This window comes from Panthera leo, chromosome B1, assembly GCF_018350215.1.
Source record: "Panthera leo isolate Ple1 chromosome B1, P.leo_Ple1_pat1.1, whole genome shotgun sequence".
Lineage (NCBI taxonomy): Eukaryota > Metazoa > Chordata > Mammalia > Carnivora > Felidae > Panthera > Panthera leo.
The window spans coordinates 159243002-159265766 of NC_056682.1; the positions used below are offsets into that span (position 1 = coordinate 159243002).

Genomic DNA, 22765 nt, shown 5'->3' on the forward strand with positions numbered 1-22765 from the left:
AGGGGCGCCCGGGCCCGCGCGGAGGCGGCGGCCTGGCCTCGATTGGGGAGGGGGTTCTGGCTCCGCGCCGCTCCCCATGGACGCCCCCGGCCCAGCCCCGAGGCCGCGCCGGTGTAACCCGATCCCGCTCGGCCGCCCGCCCCCGCCCGGCGCGGCGGCCGCCGCCGGAGCCACAGTATCTGCAAATCAGCCCTGGACAGCGCCTCGCTCCGCGTCCTTCCGCGCCCTCCCCCTGCCGCCGCCGCCGCCGCCCGGCCGGCCCTCCCCCACTGCGACTGAGCCCCCAGCCCTCCGCCGCGCTTACCGGCCTTCCTAAGGGAGGAGGGGCCGGCGACCCGGAGTCGCCGCTCCTTCTCCGACTACTTTTCTTTGTTGCTGGAGTTTCGGGGGGAGGGGAGTGGGAGGATGGAAAAGTTGGGCGCTGGGGACGTCGAGGCCCGCAAAGGCCCAAGAGAGGGACTACAGAGAGTGCTCAAGCCGCCGGCTCTCGCCACGCCGTCCCGGGCGCCGCCGCCGCCGCCGCCGGGGTCTGTGGCCCGGGGCCTCGGCGGCGCTTGCTCTTCTGCTGCACCGCGAGCTCGCGGGAGCCGCACATTCCAGCACAGGAGGCTGCGCCGCGCACCCAGCCCGCGCCGCCGCCGCCGCCGCCGCCCGCGAGACACGCCCCCTCCACCGCCCGCGCGCGCCCGCGGGACACGCCCACCCCGCCGCCCGCGCGCGTGGCCGCCCGGCGCGCCCCGCCCCTTGGCGAAGGGGGTTGCCCTGGGCCGTGGCTGGGCTGTGGGCGCGCCTAGGGGGAGCCGCACCTAATCCTCCCGACCCCTCACTCTTGTCCTTAGGTCAAAAAAGAGGCGAGCCCCGCTCCCTTTCTTGATTTCTTTTGTAAACAAACAAGAGAAGTTGCCCCCCAGCCTTGCCGCGCCTGGATGAGAATAGAGCTGTTAAAAGAAAAAATCTGCAGGCTTTGACCGTTCTCTTTAGAACTATTGTCACCCGCCTTTCAAGTCTAAAGGGCTCGGAAATACCCTTTAGAATCTCTTGAAATCTCCACCCATAGCCACCCTTAACTAATTAAGCTTCGTTATACTCACTCGGTAAAAGTGCATCCCAAATTTAAACTATAAGCGAGGAAAAGCAATTCGTTCGTGAATTGTGAAAAAACAAATGTCTCGGGAAGATCACGGACTCAGAACTGAGGGGACAAATCCATAGACGTGGCACGAAGCAGGTCATTCCTGAGCCTTCAAAACACGATTTTAGTGGAGCAATTATCCTCAGATTACAGAGGGTAAAGCAGGTGCCTAGGACAATGAGGCTGCCTGGCGAGCATGTGTCAGAGAGTAACCTGGCTTCCATGCGTATAAAGTGGGGTAACCATGCATAATACCTGGAGCATGGTAATATGCTTTAAAAAAAAAAGAGAGAATGTAGTCTCATGTACCCCTTGCCTTCTGTTTACACCAGAAACGCCTTCTTAGTCTGCCTTTGATACCTTGGATCATGCCCATCCTCAGAAATTTAATGGCTTCCTTACACCTCTCCGTGTAGCATTCAAGGCCCTGACTAACCTGATCTGGACATGTTGGACTACTATTAAAAAAGAAGTAGCAGCAAATGCTATGGAGGTTCAAAGTAGGGAGATGGTCCCTAGCTAAGAGGATCTAGAAACTTCTCAAAGTAGATGATGATCCAATCTGGCCTTACATTTTTGGGAGAATTTCAATAGGTGGAAAGTAGGGGAAGGAACATTCTACACAGTGCAAACAGCCAGCTCAAAAACCCATCAATTGAGCCTTGCCTAACTCCTGTTCCAGCTCCCCTTCTTTTTCAAGTTCCTTCACTTGCTTCTCTTATGACACAACTTCCATACTCCTCACTTTCCTGGTCTACACCTCAGTAGGACCCTTGTCTCCCTATACTAGGACAGTATTTTTTTATTTTTAAGTTTTGTATTTATTTAAGCAATCTCCACACCCAACCTGGGGCTTGAACTCACAACCCAGAGATCAGGAGTCTCAGGCTCCTAGGACTAAGCTCACCAGGTGCCCCAGGACAGTACATTATTAATTAGTGCAGCTTTAGATGCAAGATGGAATAAAGGCCTTAGGGGCTTAACCACTAAAGGTTTGGTTACTTCATATCAAATGCAAGCACTTCCTGTGATTCAAACTTGGGAAGTATTCATTCTCATTGAACCAAAGAGAGGAAAGAAATGCAGAAAGGAAAGGAGAGAGAGGAAGGGAGGGAGGGAAAGAAAAGAGGGAAGGAAGAAGGAAGGGAGGGAGGAAAGGAAAGGAAGAAAGAAGTTTTAGGTCTGCTACAAACTTTTCTCTACTTTTTTTTTTTAATTTCTTTTTTTCTTTTTAACTAAAATCTAATTTGAGCTGCACGGCTTTTTTAGATGCTATAACCCAGGGAACAATTCTGGCCTCTATCAAAGCCCTCAAAGGCATAAACTATTTTCTTTCCCTTTTTTTTAAGTCCAAAAAGGCAAAAATGAGACATCTCTTTTTAAATTTACTCGATAAATGTCCTTCATTTCCTCAGTCTGACTGCTTGCTGGAGATGTTTTATTAATTGCGAAGTTATTCCCACATATTGTGATGCAAAAAGAAGAATGGCAAATTGGCAGCTGCATTCATTTAAAATTAGCAGAGCCCCTTGTTCAAGAGATGGCATATTCAGAGTGACCCAAATTATCCTGACATGAAGGCCACAGGTCAAATTCAAGGCCAAGTTACAAATCAATAGAAAATTTCCTTTGGGAGAGCTGGTGCTATGAACTTGAATTCTTAATTGTTTCTCAAGAGGCTGTATTTTACTTTGCTGCATCCAAAATTTAAGATCTTCTGCAAGATAAAGACTTTGACACATGAATGAGTTCTGGTTTTCTTATTTTGAGAATATGGGGTCTTTCCTACGTATTTAATTCATCAATTTTTTACTAAACTAAAATGTTATATGTTTTTAATAACATTTCCTCTGGAGATTTATTTCAAAAGTTTGGTAAAATGTGTTTGTGCTTCTACGTGCTTTTTATTCCTGTGTTTCATTTTTTTCTCTAGAAAAGAGCTTAGTTTGACTGAACCCACATTAATGTTACACTGAAATTCAAATACCTGTTTTACATATTACACGACTCAAGTTTGTGAATAAAAATTGGGATACAACATCTCCATTCTGATGTTAAAAGATTTCACTTCCACTCTTCCTGTCACCAGCCAAAGGGAAGACATTTGTGTGTCAAGGACCAAAGTTTCAGGCCTTTCCTGCCACTCTCTTTGCATTTTTAGTGGTACCTGTCACTGCTCACCCCTCCAGGAATCTCCTCCCCAACTGATCCTTCAGGAATTGAACTCTGGTTCTGAAGTTTGTGCTCTGTGAGTAAGCACAATTTCTATTCCTCATTTAGTTCACAGTGAACTCAAAAGACAACTTAAAAAATAGTGCTTTGCTTTCTCTATAACCTTATTCTGAAACTTTTAGTGAGGGTAAAAAAAAGTTGGGATGGAAAGTGCACTGGATACTCTGGTTTCTCTTCAAATCATACAAATCTTTTACCTTTTACTGAAGATTTTCGTGGAAAGGAACAACTTTGAGTCTTAAGCCAATTTTTTGAGTCCTTGTTTCAGCAAGTTTACAAAGGAAAAAAAAAAAAGAACAGAAAGAGAAAGGAAGGAAAGAAGGAAGGAAAAGGGGGGAAGAAAGAAAGAGAGAGGGAAAAGAAAGAAAGAAGGAGGGGGGAGGGAGAAAGAACAGCAAGCATAGGGCAGGTAGGCTAGAGAATTGTTTCTCCTTCCCTCTGTTGCTTTGAGAAATCACTTCTCTTGAATTTTGCCTGTAAAATGAAGAGGTTGGACTAGTGATGTCTAAAATTGTCAGGGGGCACCTGGTGGCTCAGTCAGTTAAGCGTCTGACTTCAGCTCAGGTCATGATCTCGCGGTTTGTGAGTTCGAGCCCCGCGTTAGGCTCTGTGCTGACGCTCAGAGCTTGGAGCCTGCTTCAGATTCTGTGTCTCCCTCTCTTTCTGCCCCTCCCTTGCTCGCACTGTCTTTCTCTGTCTCTCAAAAAAATGAATAAATGTTTAAAAAAAATAAAATAAAATAAAATTGTCAGCAGCTTGGAAATCTAGGATACTTTTTATTCTGTTTGAAATTTCAAATCATGTGTAGTTTTTCCTAGTACAATTATATACATATATTTTTAATTTTTTAAAGTGTATTTATTTTGGGGAGAGAGAGAGCACGTGCAGTACAGGAATAGGGAGAGACAGAGAGAGGGAGAGACAGAATCCCAAGCAGGCTCCAAGCTGTCAACACAGAGCCCAGTTCAGGGCTCGAATTCACAAACTGTGAGATCATGACCTAAGCCAAGATCAAGAGTCAGGCGCTTAACCGACTGCACCATCCAGGTGCCCACAATTATATATTTTTAAGTTCAATATACGTGACATCCCTAGTTTCTTCTCTATGGCTCTCTTTTGCCCCTGTGGAGACATACCAGTAGCCTTGAAACATAACTGGCCTCAAGACAGGTGTTGTCTGTGGAGCCCCTGGCTGGCTCAGTCAGTAGAACATTTAACTCTTGATCTCAGGGTTGTAAGTTTGAGCCCCACATTGGGTGTGGAGATTACTTAAAAATAAAATCTTAAAAGGGGCGCCTGAGTGGCTCAGTGGGTTAGGCATCCAACTCTTGATTTCCGCTCAGGTCATGATCTCATGGTTTGTGAGATAGAGTCCCATGTCATTGGAATTCTCTCTCTCCCTCTCCTTCTGCCCCTCTCCCCCACTCACACATGCACTCTCTCACTCTCATTCAAAATAAAGTTAAAAAACATTAAATAAATAAATAAATAAAATCTTAAAAAAAAAAAAAGATTGGCATTGTCTGAAGATAGGGATTTAAGGCCTGGTCTAGTTCTACTAAATGCAGGATCATCTATCCTTGCTTCCATTTGGACCCTGACCTATTTTTCTGGTTCTGACAATTGAGCACAGGGTCTTATCCACTATAGTATCTGCAGCTTGAGACACAGAGATGTCCCCTAAGTGCTAAGAGAAGGAAGGGAGGTGAACAAAGAAACTCCAGAATGAGCTGGGTTCCATCCTACCCTCTCCTGAAGCCCCAACCACACTTTGAACAATTCTTCCCTTGTTCCTCTTCCTTTCAGCCTTACTGGCCTCCTTGAACCCTGGCTACTCTCCCCCTTTTGGTTCCCTGTTCTGTTTGCTGTTCCTCTTCTGAAAGACTGTCCAGTACCCTCTATCCATGCTGCTCATTCCCACCTCTCCTTGATTCAGATGCCACGATTTCAGAATTACAACCTCTTCCCTTTTGCATCTAATCATGTTGTCCTTTCTTTTTAAATTTTATTTATTTTGAGAGAGAGAGAGAGAGAGAGAGAGAGAGGGAGAGAAGAGAGAGCCATGGAGGGGCAGGGAGAGAGAGGGAAAGAGAGAGAATCCCAAATTCAGGGCTCAAACACACCCTGAGATCATGACCTTAGCCAAATCAAGAATTGGGTGCTTACCTGACTGAGCCACCCAGGCATCCCTGTTGTCCTTCTTATTAGCAGTTATCACTAACTAACATGCTATGTATTTTATTTATCTTATTTATTTTCTTTCCTCACTAGAAGGACAATGACAATGAAATTGGTATTTTCTGTGCCTATAACATGGTAGTTGTTCAATAAGAGTTTGTGAAATGAATGGTTAGGGGATAGTACCTTGGTTTTTGCAGTCTCTCAAAGTGGAGACATCTTGTACTCATATCAGTACCCTCAGTTCAGTACCTATTACAGACTTCCCTCATGCTACATGCTAGCCTGCCTCTTTGAATCTCCCCTAAAATAGTCCCTTTTCAATAACTATTTGTTGAATGAATAAAACAATGCTCCTGGACCCCTGGTTCCTGTGGTCTACCTTCCTGTTGGAAATCTCCCTTCTGCCCTTCTGCATATTGTATTCCTAGCATAGCCCTAGTTTCACACACCAATCTCTAGTTGGATTTTCCTTGGTGCCCCTAACAGTCTGTTGAGCCTCTGGTGCCCCTCTATTTGCCAGTGTTTAAATGTAAGCCACACCCCCTCCCTGGAGAGCTGCATCTGTATTGCCCTGCCCCTCCCCTGCATTCTCTTTACTTTGGCCTTTTTTTTTTTTTAATGTTTATTTATTTTTGAGGGAGAGAGAGAGAGAAAGAGAGCGAGCATAAGTGGGGGAGGAGCAGAGGGAGAGGGGGACAGAGGATCCGAAGCAGGCTCTGTGCTGACAGCAGAGAGCCCAATGCAAGGCTGGAACTCATGAACCGTGAGATCATGACCTAAGCTGAAGTCAGATGCTTAGCCAACTGAGCCACCCAGGTGCCCATTTACTTTGGCCTTTGTCATTGTCCTTCCTCCCAGAGTTCTCCCCCCATATAATATGCAGACCACAAAATCTCACAATTGAGAAAGATCTTAGGCATCCAAGCGCTTATTTTATAGATGAAAGATAGACTTGCAAGCATTTGGCTTATGCAGGTTTGCACTCAAGTTAGGGTACAGCTGGAACTAGGATTCAGGGGCTCAGATTTCCAGCCAGACAGATGCTCTTTCCACATTTCTCAAAATCTCCAGTCTTCCCTCTATTTTTCCCTGGCCCCAGTGGCCCCCTTCCCAAAAACATTTTACTCCTCTGGACCTGATAAGCCACTTTGTTCAATGGTTGCACAGACAAGGTATATCTAAGGTAAGAAGTCTTTTCAGATCTATAGTTCCCTAACTTTTTTTTTTTTAATGTTTATTTTGTTTTTGAGAGAGAGGGGGGAGGAGGGGCAGAGAGAGAGAGGAAGACACAGAATCTGAAGCAGGCTCCAGGCTCTGAGGTCGCAGCACAGAGCTTGACATGGGGCTTGAACCCACAAACCATGAGATCATGACCTGAGCTGAAGTCAGACGCTTAACAGACTAAGCCACCCAAGCGTCCCTATATGTCCCTAACTTTTAAGCCTATCTTCATATATGTATTTTTTAAAGATGTATTTGTTTATTTAAGTAATCTCTATACCCAACGTGGGGCTCCAACTCACAACTCTGAGATCAAGAGTCACATGCTATACTGACTGAACCAGCCAGGCACCCAAGCCTATTTTCATATTAAGATTAATTACTTTCTGGCTAGGGAAAGCCTTATTGTCCTCTATTGCGTTTAAAATACTAAAGACCCAGCATCAACATTTTAACCTACAAAACTCAACATCAATTTAGGGGAAAGGGGACTTAACTTAAAAGACAACTTCTGTCAGTCTTTTCCTTCCTTCCATAGAGAAGCAAAAAGCTCCCAGTCTGTGCTCCCAAAGTATACTCATACATATTTTCTTTCTCGTGTCTTTCTCACCTGACCGAGAGAGCCTGGAGATAAGAAACTGTTTGTGTGTTCTCAATATGATAATATTCCTTCCATAGTCAAGAAAATCAAACATCTGACAAAGTATATCAACCCACCCAAAGTTAAAACCAGACACTGGTTTTGTCAATAAATATTTCTTAGATGAGTAAAACCTCACCTTTTCCTTATTTGTCTTCAAATAATCATTTAATTTACTAGAATGGCTGAAAATAAAAGAGGTGGCAATATGAAGTATTGAAAAGAATGCTCAGGGGCACCTGGGTGACTCAGTCGGTTGAGCATCCAACTTCAGCTCAGGTCACGATCTCACGGTCTGTGAGTTCGAGCCCCGCGTCAGGCTCTGGGCTGATGGCTCGGAGCCTGGAGCCCACTTCGGATTCTGTGTCTCCCTCTCTCTCTGCCCCTCCCCCATTCATGCTCTGTCTCTCTCTGTCTCAAAAATAAATAAACGTTTAAAAAAAAAAAAGAATGCTCAGCAGGGCACTTAGATGGCTCAGTTGGTTAAGCACCCAACTTCAGCTCAGGTCATGGTCTCAGGGTTCATGGGTTTGAACCCCACATTGGGCTGTCTGCGGTCAGCACGGGGCCTGCTTTGGATCCTCTGTTCCCCCTCTTTCTCTTCCCCTCCTCTGTTCTGTCTCTTAGAAATAAAATTTTGAAACTTTATTAAAAAAAAAAAAGAACACTAAGCAACTGGAACTCTCATATATTACTGATGGAAATGTTGGAATTGGTCTGTGTAGTTTCTTACAGAGACACATAGCATTTAATTCAGGCATCCTGTTGTTCTTATTAAAAAGAACCACAGGTCCAAAATGGTGTCACTTAAGCCAAGTTTCCACCTCCTCCATAAATGTAGTCTTAACTGATCAGTTAGGAATTTTCTGATCAGCATCAATGAGGTAATTTGTCACATGGGCCCTCTTCATCCCCCACCACCCCCCTCAAAAAGATGAGGTAATCTGCATGATAATATCCCTGCCCTTCCCACTAAGGAAAGGTGAGTTTGTCTGAAACCATCTTTTCTCCCCTTTGCTAATAACTTCCTTGCCCCTCCAACACCCCCCCCTCCCCCCGTTATAAAACATTCCATTTTGTACAACTCCTCAGAGTTCCGCTCTACCTGCTAGATGGGAAGGCTGCCCAATTCATGAACTAATTAATAAAGTCAATTGGATTTTCAAATTTACTTGGTTGAATTTTTGTTTTTTAACAGTCTTAAGGGAATTGAAAATATTTGCCATGCAAAGACCCTGTAGGAAAGTGTCCAAAAACTAGGAACAACCCAAAAAAGTCCAATTGGTTAGTGGATAAACAAATTTTAATACACCCATACAATGGAATAATAGTGTCAGGGAACTAAAACTTTCCCTGTACTCTCTTACTTTAAGTGATCAGGGCCCTGTGAATTAGACTGCCAAAGACAGATTAGCAAAAGATAAAATTCAATCATCCTTTTCATTAAGTATGTAAAAGGGTACACAGTAAAATATGACACAAAGGGGCTGTTAGAATCTGGGGCTTATATACCATCCTAATAGGATCAGGGGAGGAGGAGAAGGACACTTATGGGAAAAGTAATGACTTCTTAATAAGGGCAGGTGGGGGAAGAAAGGGCACTTAAGGGAAGACCAAATGAGTTTTTAGAAAGATAAATGGGCCTCAGAAGAGACGAGAGATAGGATTGTTTTGTGACAATGTGTGATACAGTATGGAGACCTCTCATCTTCTGGGATAAGTGATAAGAGTCTATGTTCCTAGTTGATCCCAGGGAAGGGGTTATGACAATTGAAGTTTTTTAAAACTACTCTTGAGACGCTCTGCTTTTAGGAAGGTGAGAGGTTTCAGGAACTCAAATGCCTTCTAAAAATGTTTATGCCACAGTGAGTGGCATATTCTGGACCCATCCAATAGCAATAAAAAGGAACTAGCTATGAGGCAGCTGCATAGATGAATGTCAAGAGCATTATGCTAAGTGAAAGAAGCCAGATACAAAAGGCCACTTACCTTATGGTTCCATTGCCATCCTGGGAAAGGCGAGTCAATAGAGACACAAATCAGATCAGTGTTTGCCAGGGGCCAGTGGTTAGGGAAGGGGATTGACTATAAACAGGTATAAGGGAATTTTGGGGGTAATGTCAGTGATCTGTATCTTGGCTATGGTGATGGCTACACTACAGTATAAACCTCCCAAAATTCACAGAAATGAACAACTTTTAAAAGGGCAAATTTTACGGAATTTTAATAAGCCTGACTTTTAACAAATATGGCTGTAGAGGGGTTCCTGGGTGACTCAGTTAGTTGAGCCTCTAACTTCGGCTCAGGTCATGATATCATGGCTGTGAGTTTGAGCCCTGCATTGGGCTCACAGCTGTCAGCGTAGAGCTTGCTTCAGACCTTCTGTCCCCACTCTCTCCTTGCCCCTTCCCCACTTGTGCTCTCTCTCTCTCTCAAAAATAAATAAATCTTTAAAAAATAATAGTAGTAGGGGCTCCTGAGTGGATCAGTCAGTGAAGCGTCCTACTTCAGCTCAGGTCACGATCTCATGGTTCATGAGTTCAAAACCCGCATCAGACTCTGTACTGACAGCTCAGAGCCTGGAGCCTGCTTTGGATTCTGTGTCTCCCTCTCTCTGCCCCTCCCCCACTCACGCTCTGTCTCTCTCTCAAAATTAAATAAACATTACAAAATTTAAAAAAATAAGAAGAGTAAAAATAAATAAAAACATAGCCGTAGAGAATAGACATGAGTTTTTCTTTGTCTGGATGTTTGAGTTATTTTGGAAAGTGTTTGAAATTCTTTCACAATATGTTACATCTGAGAATGATGATTTTTCTCCTAATAGAGTCTCACCAATTTATACTAAAAAGTCACTTCTTGGGTGTGCCTGGGTGGCTCCGTCAGTTAAGCATCCAACTCTTGATTTCAGCTCAGGTCATCATCTCATGGTGATGGGATAGAGCTCTGCATTGGCCTCTGCACTGAGAGTGGATCCTACTTAAGATTCTCTCTTTCCCTCTGCCCCTCTCCCTGGCTCATGCGTGCATGCTCTCTCTGTCAAATGAAAAAAAAAAAGTCACCTCTTATCCCTAAAGTTATTTTATTTCACAGGTATTTACCAAGCACCTCCCTCTGTTTAGGGCACATGGATGGGGTTGCAGGGTGGGAGGCAGGTAAAGAAATATAAACTAGGTTTTGACCTTCACCAGCTTACAGTTTAGCTGGGGAAATAAAACCCTGCTTTAGTAAAAGAACAGACAGTAAGAGCTTTTCAAGTTTGGAAGAGAAATTGCTTCCAGCTAGGCAAAGCTTCAACAATGCAGTAGAGTGTGTCTTATAGGAAACTAAGCAGTCCATGGACTGCCTCTAGTCCAAAGTCTAGAGATTGGTTACCTTAAGGTCATTCTTAATGTATCATTCCAGGAGGAGGAGAGTCTGGGTCTCTGCTGAAAGATGAAGAGGCAGGAGCAGAGATGTGGGAAAGAAAGTCAGGTAAACCAGTGGCGCCTGGCTGGCTCAGTGGGTTAAGTATCCAACTTCAGCTCAGGTCATGATCTCACAGTTCATGGGTTCAAGCCCCATGTCAGACTCTGTGCTGACAGTTGGAGCCTAGAGCCTGCTTCGGATTCTGTGTCTCCCTCTCTCTCTGCCCTCCCCCACTCATGCTCTGTCTCTCTCTGTCTCTCAAAAATGAATAAATGTTAAAAAAAAAAAAATCAGGTAAACCAGAATAGTAAACCAGCTGGGTTGGAGCAAAACACAACTGAAAGTGAAGTACATGACATCAATTTAGGACTGACACTCTTTCAAGTATGGGCTTGGCTTTCTACCAACAATGTCTTAAATAAGCAGTGATGAATTCACTCAGAAAAACAAACAAACAAAAACAAAATCAGCACTACAATCTAATAATAATTGTGACCGTCACACAATCAAACCTTAGCAACATCAAGTATATTGATTTGGATGAAAATAAAATGTAAGTTCCTGTAGTGTACTCAGAAGAAAGAATGTGTTGCCATAAGAAACTAGTCTGCATATAATCTAGAAAGGAGGAAAATGAAGGGGGAAAAGTTGGCACTGTTTACCTAACACTGTCCAGGGAGGATTGAGACATTGAATGTGGCTGTTAGAAACATATATGCTAGGTTTAGGACAAAGGACAGTTTACTTGGATTTTTCATGGCTTAGAATAGATGTCAAATCATTTAATCTCTCCTGACATTGAGTCCATATTCACAAAACAATACTAATAATATACACCCCATAATTTGACTCCAAAGTGTGTGTGTATGTGTGTGTGTGTGTGTGTGTGTGTGTGTGTGTGTGTGCGTGTGTATGGCAGCTAAGTTATTATTAACTGGTATTCTAATTTTTGCATTTTCTCCTACTATCCTCCTCTAACATTTCCTACTACATCTCCTCCTTTTCTAGCCCTCACTCACTGAGCTCCAGCCACCCATGGCAGGCATACTCCTTTCTCAGGGCCTTTGCAGATGTAATTAAATTGAGGATCTTGAAATAAGGAGATTATCCTAGATTACCTAGGTGTGTCCTAAAGTCATTGACATAAATCCTTATAAAAGACACATAGAGGAGAACACAGACAGAGGGGAAAGTAAAGTGAAGACTGAGGCAGAGATTGGAGTGATGTGGCCGCAAGCCAAAGAAGCTGGCAACCGCGAGAGGCTAAAAGAGATCTGGACTGGATCTTTCCTTAGAGGCCTTTCTGAGCCAGCATGGCCCTGCTGACACCTTGATTTTGGACCTCTAGCCTCCAGAACTGCGAGAGAGTAAGTTTCTCTTGTTTTAAATGGCTCAGTTTGTAGCCATTTGTTTTAGCAGCCCTGGGAAACTACTATGCTGCATGATTCCATCTATGTAACATCTCAAAGTAACAAAATTACAGACATGGAGAATAGATTAGATGTGGCCAAGTGTTAAGAATGGGATGCGGGGGGCACCTGGGTGGCTCAGTCAGTTAAGCAACTGAATTCCGCTCAGGTCATCATCTCATGGTTCAGGGGTTCAAGCCCCATGTCGGGCTCTGTGCTGACAGCGCAGAGCCTAGAGCCTGCCTTTGATTCTGTGTCTCCCTGTGGCTCTCTGCCTCTCCCCCACTTGTGCTCTCTCTTTCAAAAATAAATAAGTAAATATTAAAAAAAAAAAAAAAATGGGATATGGGATGGTGGCTTGCTGAGTATAAAGGGATACCACAAAGGAGATCTTTATGGAGATGGAACACTTCTGTCTGCATGTAAATCTGATGAACTCTGACTAAGATTTCTACAGACTAAGGTCTGTAGATTGTACCAATGTCAATTTCCTTGTTTTGATTTTTATAATTATCTAAGATGTTCTCATTAGAGGAGAGTGGAAGAAAGAACACAGGACCCCTCTGTACTATTTTTGGAACTTCCTGTGAATCTGTAATTATTTTTAAATGAATAAAGAATTAATTTCACTTCTTTCTTTCTAGTATTTTCGGTGGCAGCTACTAGAAAACTTTAAATTACATAGGTGGTTTGCATTATATTTCTATTTGATCAGTGCTGCTCTAGAATGTTATTTTCCCCTGTGGGGTTCTGTAAAGGAGCTGAACAGTCTCCTGCTCTGAAATCTTAGCCTCACCTTCTATAATTGCAGTAAAAACAATACAAGTCTGGGAAGTAAAGCCATAACAGGAGGGAAAGTACAAGCTGAGTCAGACAGACATGGGTGGAATCCTGGCTTTGCCATTTAGAGTCAGACCTCTAGCAAATCCTTTAAACTCTCTCACCCTGCCTCACTTAGTCTGGACAATCAGAATAATAATGCCATTTTGGCAGGACTCATGTGAGGACAAAGTGAAATCTCAGAAGTGCCTGACACATATTGAGTGTTCAGTAAATGTCAGTTCATTGCCTTTCTGTTCCAAGTTTCTCGGGTCGTATTAGATCTTCTTGTTTCCAGAAAAGGGAAGAAGAGGGAAGTGATAATTAGGGCCATCTTAGAGTCTGTGTGCCATGCACAGGAAAGTGCATAATTGTTTAGACATGCTTTCAGATACTTGTTTTCATTCACTGTTCATAATAATCCTGTGATATAGATTATTGCTGTCAATCATTAACCTCCCAAAAGACCACCAGAAAAACTTGTTGGTCAAGCAAAGCTAAATTTATTAGAATACTACAGAGAGAGGGAACAGTACCCTGACAGAATCTTAGTAGTCAGAGGAGGATATTTCTAGGGTTTTAGGCCCAGGTTGGATGACTTAAACAGGTCTGGGAGGGCAGGAAACTGGTTGGGAATAAGCAGAATTTATAATATAATAGTTTAGGATTAGAGAGCATAGCAAGATGAGGGTATTAAAACAAGTATTAACGAGCAAGTTGTTAATTTCGATTAGTAACCTATTTTAATTGGTTCATAGTGGTGTCTTTTAAGAACAAGAATTTCACAGAGCAAATAGCTAAGTTATTTTTGTCTGATCCCAGAATTGTTTAGCACAGGGACAAGAAAGTAAGTTAGTTTCAGTTCTCATGGCTAACAATTTCATAGTACATATACATTAAATGATGAATGATTCATGGTACCTCAACAAGAAAAGATACTCTGCAACCTTTAAATATAATTATTAAAAGTACTCAAAAATATGTTTATATTATATGCTGATGACATAATGTTAAATGAAGGAAACAGAAGACAAAATATTAACTTACATGGTTGTGACAGAGTAAAAATATGTGAGCATTTGGAAGAAAATGTGGTAAGAAAATAATGCAAGGGAGGGCGTCTGGGTGGCTCAGTCGGGTAAGCATCCACCTTTGGCTAAGGTCATGATCTTGTGGTTTGTGAGTTCGAGCTCCCTGTCGGGCTCTGTGCTGACAGCTTGGAGCCTGGAGCCTACTTCTGATTCTGTCTCCCTATCTCTCTGCTCCTCCCCTGTTCACTCTCTCTCTCTCTCTCTCTCTCTCTCTCAAAAATAAATAAACATTAAAAAAAATTAGAAAATAATGCAAGGATGGTGGGGTGATGTGTGTGTCAATTAGGGTCCTACCAGGAAACAGATTCCATTTCTAAGTATTTAAAACAGAGGGAATTTGAGGCAAGAGGTTGTTTGCAGAGGCAGTGGAAGAGCAGAGAAGCCAAACAGGGCCACCAAAAGCTAGGGGTATGCCACAGGTGCCAGAACATCTGCAGTGGGCCTGTTTAGCAGCAGGTGGATCCATGGAGGAGGGAGAGCAAAGGAAATCACTGTCCTTGCTGAGACACTTCCCAGGACAGAGGGGGGAATGCCTGACTTCTTTTTTTTTTTTTAAGTTTATTTATTTATTTTGAGAGAGACAGAAACAGAGAATGAGTGAGGGGCAGAGAGCGAGGGAGAGAGAAAGAGACTCTGAAGCAGGCTCTGCCCTGCCAGCACAGAGCCCCATGTGGGGCTCGAGCTCACAAAACTGTGAGATCATGACCTGAGCAGAAACCAAGAGTCAGATGCTTAACTGACTGAGCCACCCAGGCACCCCGAAAATGCCTTACTTCTCACTACTCACCGCTCCAGTCTCTTGCCAATGTTTCCCACTTGCCCAAACCAGTCAGATACCAGCTTACAGGAAGCCCAGGACATATAGCTGGCAAAGACCAGCTCCCCTTTCAGGTGCAGAGGAACACAGAAGAGCAGAAATAGATCTAAGGCTACAATGAGAGGTTTTCATTTGCTTTCAAATATATGTACTTGCTGGTGTTATATTGCTTTTTTAATTCCAGTGGGGAGAAAATGTAAAGTAAATAAATAAATAATTTTCAGAACGAAAACTCTGGGGGCACCTGGGTAGCTCAGTAGGTTAAGTGTCCAACTCTTGGTTTTGGCGTAGGTCATAATCTCACAGTTTGTGGGTTCAAGCCCCATGGCAGGCTGTTTGCTGGAATTCTCTCTCTCCCTATGTTTTCCCCTCCCTGTTCAAAAGAGAAAGGAAGGAAGAAAAAAAGGAAGAAAGAAAGAAAGAAAGAAAGAAAGAAAGAAAGAAAGAAAGAAAGAAGGAAAGAAAGAACAGAAGGAAGGAAGGAAGGAAGGAAGGAAGGAAGGAAGGAAGGAAGGAAGGAAGAAAAGCAAACTCTAAGCAGTATCTTACACTGTAAGTTGCTGTGTAAATGGGTATCACTTCGTAGGAGGGTAATTTGGCTACAACGCTCAACAATTTGGGAGGCCTGGTGGCTCATCTGACTCTTGATTTCAGCTCAGGTCGTGGTCTCACAGTTCTGTGAGTTTGAGCTCCATGTCAGACTCTGTGCTTGGATTCTCTCTGCCACTGTCTCTCTGCCCCTCCCCCACTCACACACAGTCTCTCTCTCTCTCTCTCTCTCTCTCTCTCTCTCTCAAAAATTAATAAATAAAGATTTAAAAAAATTTCATTGGGGACACCTGGTGGCTCAGTCAGTTGAGTGTCCGACTTCAGCTCAGGTCATGATCTCACAGTTTGTGGGTTTGAGCCCCACATTGGGCTCTGTGCTGACAGCTTGAAGCCTGCTTCAGATTCTGTGTTTCCCTCTGTCTCTCTGCCCCTCCCCACTTGGGCACACTGTCCCTCTCTCAAAAATAAATAAATAATTTTTTTTTAAATTAAAAAAAATTTTAAAGTTCATTGTACTTACTCTTTGTCCCAGCAATTTCATTTCATTTTTTTTTTTTAAGTTTTTATTTTGAGAGAGAGAGAAAGCATGAGTCAGATGCTTAACCAACAGAAAGCCACCCAGGCACCCCTGATATGATCATTTTTAAGCCAGGTCAGCCATGTCTACAAAGGTTTATGCTCCAAAATTTGAAAACCAAATTGTAAGACAAACATCAGGTTTAATTAAATGTCTACATATACATTATGTCAGCTTAATAAACTTGGCATTTATTAAAATGTCTTACGTTTTAAAGCTTATAGGCTAGATTTCCTCACTTCATGAGAAATCCTGAGCATGCAGGAAAGTTATTGAGGAATTATAGCTAATAAATTACTTATGGCCAAGTATTTTTAAGAAAAAAAATATTATACTATTGCCCTTTTATATCACACACACACACACACACACACACACAATATTTGATGTTTGTGCATCTGAAGACAATTGTTGGATGTAAAGTAGGGCCTGGAAATATAAAAGTGCTGAAGGTCTAGGCAGGCCTCTCAGAATTTCTTAGCAGTGGCATAGGTTGGTTACATATGCTGGAGGAAAAAGAAGAAAAGATAAAGTAAAATTGGTCTGGGAAATTTACTATATTGACCATATTGTTGTCTCATTCTAAGATAATCTCAGGGTGTCTGGGTGGCTCAGTTAGTGGGCTTCTGGCTCTTGATCTTGATCTTGGCTCAGGTCTTAATCTCAGGGTCATGAGTTCAGCACCTGAGTTGGGCTCCACGCTGGGCATGAAGCCTACTTAAAAAAAAAAAAAAAAAAAAAAAAAAAAAAAAAATATATATATATATATATATATATATATATATAGTGCTTGTATATATACATGGCTTATATATATATACTGCTATATATGTATATATATATAATTAACATTTATATGTTAATCTCCAAAATTTGTAGCAAAATTTAATTTCCTACTTTGTATGCATCCAAATTATTCCAGCTCTTTTCAAAAGAATACATTACTTTTATAATCTAGAAAGTAAGGGTTTTTAAACTAAAATAAAATGTTCATGGACCATCTCACAACACTATGTTTGGGGAGTATAAATTCTACAGCTTTTTTGGAGAATAAGATGGCACTGCCAAAATAAATACACACACACATAGACACAGCTTTTGACCCAATATAACCTTCCACAGTGCACAGAGATCTGCAAGAATGTTCAATCCAGTATTTTTAGTAAAGTTACTGGTCAAAATATTAGCCAGGATTATATTGTGGAACGGGCTTATGGGAGGGTACTTTCACTTTCTATAATATGCATTTCTACAGTATGCATCTTTCAATGTTATATTTAAATTATAGGGTTCAAATTTGCTTATGAATTGCTTCATTCACTCAAAAACTATTTTGTTCTTACAATGTGCCACCAGGTTTGTCCCTTTGAATCTGCCCTCACTGGGAAAAGATTGGGTGAAAAAATAATTTTAAATTTTTTTAAGCTTATTTTTTGAGAGACAGAGAGGGACAGAACATAAGCAGGGGAGGGGCAGAGAGAGAGAGTCACAGAGTCTGAAGCAGGCTCCAGGCTCTGAACTGGCAGCACAGAGCCTGATGTGGGGCTTGAACTTGTGAACTGCGAGATCATGACATGAGCCGAAGTCAGACGCTTAACCAACCAAGCCACCCAGGCACCCCAGGTGAAAAAATAATTTTAAAAGGGACAAAATAGGGGCACCTGGGTGGCTCAGTCGATTAAGGGTCTGACTTTGGCTCAGGTCATGATCTCACCGTTCATGAGTTTGAGCCCCAACGTCGGGATCTGTCTGTGCTGACAGCTCAGAGCCTAGAGCCTGCTTCAGATTCTGTGTCTCCCTCCCTCTCTGACCCTCCCCTGCTGTTGCTCTGTCTCTCTCTCAAAAATAAATACACATTAAAAAAAATTTTTTTTAAAGGAGACAAAATAGGGAGAAGATTAACTGCATGTTTTCTGAATACCAGAGAATCTAGTGGTACAGAAAGACTGGGAAGAAGATAAAATGGAGGGTCCTATCTGAAGAGTACCTTGATCACATCATCTAAGGAAGGCCCACCTCACCAATGACTTTGGAAAAGAAACTGGTAACTAAAGCTAATTAATTCCTTTAACTGTCAACCACCACCCTCCAAAACCCAGAGATTTCAAATTGACAGCAAATAGGATTACCTCACCCATCTTCCATAAAATTGTCTTAGTGGATGCAAACTATTATCTTTGCTTTCTATATTCTGAAACTATTGAATTAATAACAATCCCCAGCTTAAATTAAAAATAAAAAAGAACTTCTTCAAGTTTATTTATTTTTAAAACTTTTTAAAGTTTATTTATTTTGAGAGAGAGCAAGTGAGCAGGGGAGGGGCAGAGAGAGAGGGAGAGAGAGGATCCCAAGCAGGCTCTGCACTGTCAGCCCAGAGTCCAATGTGGGGTTTGAACTCACAAACCATGAGATCATGACCTGAGCCGAAATTGAGAGTCAGACACTTAACCAACTGAGCCACCCAGGCACCCCTTCAAGATTATTTTTAACATGCAGTATAAATCATAAGTAGACAACTATTTGGTCGCTCTTGGTGGTTTATACAAACAGCTGTTGGTGACATTGATTACTCAGAGTTCAGGAAAAGTTAAGAAAAAAATAGCATTCATTGATCAGGAAATACGGGACATACATGGACTCACTCTGGTTTCACAACATCCCCTCTATAAAAAGTATTGATAAAGTTATTTTGTGTATGGGGACCCACTAAATAGAGGCTGCTCCAGTGGCCCAGCCCAGGTCACAAATCTAAACCTAAGTAAACCTTGTGAAAGCATTTCAATCTAAAATGGAACCAGAGGATATGAAATGAATCTCATGAACATGCTTTCAGAAGAAAAGAATTTAAGAACGAAGAGACTGATTTCCATTAAATGCCTGATTTATGGAAGACTGAGACTTATCTCCTTTCTGATGGACATCTGCCAAGAGTCCCTCCTCATCCTCAACCACCTAACTTATTGCTTGGACTCTGGCTGGATATCCCCCTCTTTATACTCCCTACACATTGATAATCCTGTCCCAAACCCTCAACAGACTCTCCTGTAGCTTGCTATAGCATGTGTTTCCTGAATTTCATTTCTTCTATTTCCAAATAAACTCAAACTTTTAAACCAGGTAGTTCAAACTTGCCCCAGTTTACCTCAGGTTGATAGTCTGCTCTTAGGAGAAATGCCTCACTGTCAAGGAAACCTAACATAAACCAATCACAATCCTCCAACTCAGCTAGCTTACCTTGCAAAATGGGACCTGCTAATCTTACAAGGAAACCACTAACCGCCTAGCCAATCATGCCCTGTTTCTGTGTTCCCTTTTCTAGCACTCTGTAGGACTCTCTCTTGCTCAAAATCTCTCAGGAAGAGTGCTCACAGCTTGTCAGGCACTGCACTTCCCCAGTCCGTGTATTGTTTTACCTTGAACAAAGGACATCAAACTTGTTATGAAATTATATTGCTTTTGCATTTGACAGCATGGACTCCCAATTTTACAGAAGAACCAAAGAGAGGTTGAGTGTTTCTAGACAAGTGCCATGGAGTTCAGCAATATGGCTTCATCTATGACATGGCAGTCAATCCTAATACCACCCAGCTGAGTCTACCAGGCTAGGAACCAGAGGGTACTATGTAAGTATCATAGTGCCAGGAAGCCCTGGATTGGTTTCCTTTGCCAAATTGTTTCAAAGGTCTTGAATTTGACCTATGCCCCAACAGTTTTAAAGCAATGGATCTTGGGGCACCTGGGTGACTCAGTCGGTTGAGCGTCCGAAATCAGCTCAGGTCATGATCTCATGGCTCGTGAGTTTGAGCCCCATGTCGGGCTCTGTGCTGACAGCTCAGAGCCTGGAGCCTGCTTCGGATTCTGTGTCTCCCTCTCTCTCTGCCCCTCCCCCGCTCATGCTCTGTCTCTCTCACTCTCTCTCTATCAAAAATAAATAAACATTCAAAAAAATTTTAAAAAAGCCATGTGTCTTGTAAAACTGCTTATTATCCATTTTTTCAAACATCAAAGAATAGCACAATGAACTCCATATACCCATCACTTAGTGAAGCACTGCTTTTTTTGTTTTTCCATTTAAAAACTTGCTGAGTCACATAAGAAGGTCCATGGAAAGAGACAAAATACATAACTGGTTGGCTGTCCTAGTTCTGCTATGAATAAACTGTGCAGCATTGAATACTTCATGGTGCCACTCTGGGACTCGGTTTTCTCATTAACTGAGATACAAAACTTGGATGGGATCTGGGGGACTTTCCAGACCTTATATCCTATGCTTTGATTCTAAAGTTCATTCATTCAATGTACACTCATTAAGCCACCATTACATTTTGTCTTAACTAATCTCTCTTTGCCCATTCCTACTCATCTACATTCCATTTTTCATCTAGTGGCCTAAAAAAGTCAACTTTTAAAAGTGCACATCTGATCACCTTATCACATCATTCCTCCACTACAATCCCCTCAGCACCTTTACATTTCTTGTAGGGTGAAGTTCAAGCTGCTCAACAAGGCCTGTGAGGAGCTGCCAGATCTGGCCTAGGCCTGGACTGCTACCTCTTCTTTCACTAACTCCATGGCACTGGCCATTTCCAGCTCAGTCTCCCTTCATGTGCCTCTGCAACTACCTAGAGGATTCCTCTGGGCCTCAGTACTCTACCTACCTCCATCCCAACACAGACACATTCTGCTTGGGCAACTTGTTTTCATTCTTCAGGAGTCTACCTAAGGATTACATCCTCCAGGAAGCCTGCACCTGAACTATACCAAGTCCTACTAAGTCTGTTATGCTCTGTTAGTATTTGGATGTAGTGGCCTTAAGCACCATTTTAGTTAATTAGTTACTTGTGTACTTACTTAACTAATTTCCTTCACCAGACTGTACATTCCATAATGTCAGTTTTTACTGTTTGGTCACCATGGTAATACCAGCACCCAGCACAGGGCCTGGTACAGAACAGGCATTCAAATACGTATTTGTAGACCAATGACATGTTCCCTGCTAGTCTTCAGGGATAAAAAGAAATTCAAAGTTTAGTGGGGAGCTCAGACTGAGATGTGATAGACTGTGTCCACGCTTTCTCACTTATAGAATGGGTTGGAAGAAGAGCAACTGTTGGTCAGTAATAAATGGGGCTTGCTTAGTAAACGAGTAAGAACTGGGTAAGCTCTTTTTTTTCCCAAAGAAGGGAGTGGGAATTACAATTAAGGAGGTAGACTTTTCCTTAATTTAAGCTGCAAATGACAGCACAATTTTTTTTTTTTTTAGAATAATCACTGATAATGTGCCAACAAGTATAAGGTCATTTTGAGCTGGAAGTCCAAATAAAAAGGGTCATTCACATCCAGAGAGAAATTTTAGTCTAATCATTGGCTATCATTATTTTATGATAGTCTTATAATTTGCTTCTATTTTATTAGTTTCTATAAATATGAATTTAAATACTAATGTATTATATACTTCATAAATATTAGACTCTAAATTTTTTGTGATTCACAACTAACCAGAAACAAAGTTGTAGAGGGGCACCTGGCTGGTTCAGTTTGCAGAACATGTGACTCTTGATCTCAGGGTTGTGATTTTAAGACCCATGTTGGGCCTAGAGCTTATTAAAAGAAGGAAAGAAAGAAAGAAAGAAAGAAAGAAAGAAAGAAAGAAAGAAAGAAAGAAAGAAGAAAAAAAGGATGAATGAAAGAAAGAAGGAAAAAGAAAAGAAAGAAAGAGAGGGAGGGAGGAAGGAAGGAAGAAAGGAAGAAAGTTGTAGAAAATATCAAACATTTCAGAAATGTGCATCTGGAAGATGAAATCTTATATATTATTCATGCTCAAGAATAAGTAGTATCAATAGCTACGCACTTAGCTACATAGGCTTTTTTTCCAACCGTATATAAATATACATACAAAATAACCATTTTTTTCTTAAGTAGGCTCCACAACACAGCTCCTGAACTCATGACCCTGAGATCAAGACCCAAGCCAAGATCAAGGGTCAGACGCTTAACCAACTGAGCCACCCAGGTGCTCCCCAAGATAAACATTTTTAACAAGGATTATTTTGTATTGCCCTGAAACTTTTTTCCTTTAATAATATATCTTGAACCTATTATTTTATGCAGATCTATCTAGTTCTTTTTAATAACTTCCCAGAATTCCATTAATTAAAATTTTTAAAGCATTCCAAGGACAAAATTAAATATTTGCATCCTGAAATTAAGTCTGCATTAGGTTGTGCAAATGAAATATACTCTTATCATTTTCACTGGATTGTGTACCCTAGAAAGACTATAGCAAAATTTGCTCAGATATAAAACCCTCCAAATCTGGTTATATATAAGAAGATCAAAGTGAATTTGTTGGAGAAAATCTCCCAAAAGTAGGGACTAGTTGAATAGAAGGATAGAAAAAGTCAGTATGGAAGAAATAAAGAGGATGTTTCCCAAACCTGCTTATTTAGTGCATTTGTGATATGCGGTTTCAGGATACAATGAAAACTTTTTTCCCTCATTTACAGGAGGGTGGTCTTTAAATAGAGATAAGGGTTTGGTAGAATGGATAAAGAACATTGGTTTGCATATTCAGGTAATTTCAGACTGATGTCTAAAATTCCTCTGGGACCTGGTTTATTCTGGAGAGGGAATTCCTCCCCCCTTACCCCGCACCCCCCCCCCCACCTTAATCACAAATAGGTAAAAAC

The 22765-nt window shown here is 42.0% G+C and overlaps 1 protein-coding gene and 1 non-coding gene across 13 annotated transcripts in view; one reads left to right on the plus strand and one right to left on the minus strand.

The window, feature by feature from the left end:
- Positions 1 to 22765, minus strand: part of REST (RE1 silencing transcription factor) — a 104330-nt gene that overhangs the window by 42340 nt on the left and 39225 nt on the right. For 11 of the 12 annotated variants that reach the window (XR_006201939.1, XR_006201938.1, XR_006201940.1 and 8 more), the window contains exon 1: positions 305 to 627. The exons of the other annotated variant lie outside the window; for it this stretch is intronic. The gene's annotated coding sequence lies outside the window, so the exon portion shown is untranslated. Of the gene's footprint in view, positions 1 to 304; positions 628 to 22765 lie in introns of those variants that run through there. 12 annotated transcript variants of the gene reach the window in all.
- On the plus strand, positions 3524 to 3639 carry LOC122218729. Its single transcript, XR_006202062.1, has one exon. It is a non-coding gene; the product is annotated as a U5 spliceosomal RNA (small nuclear RNA).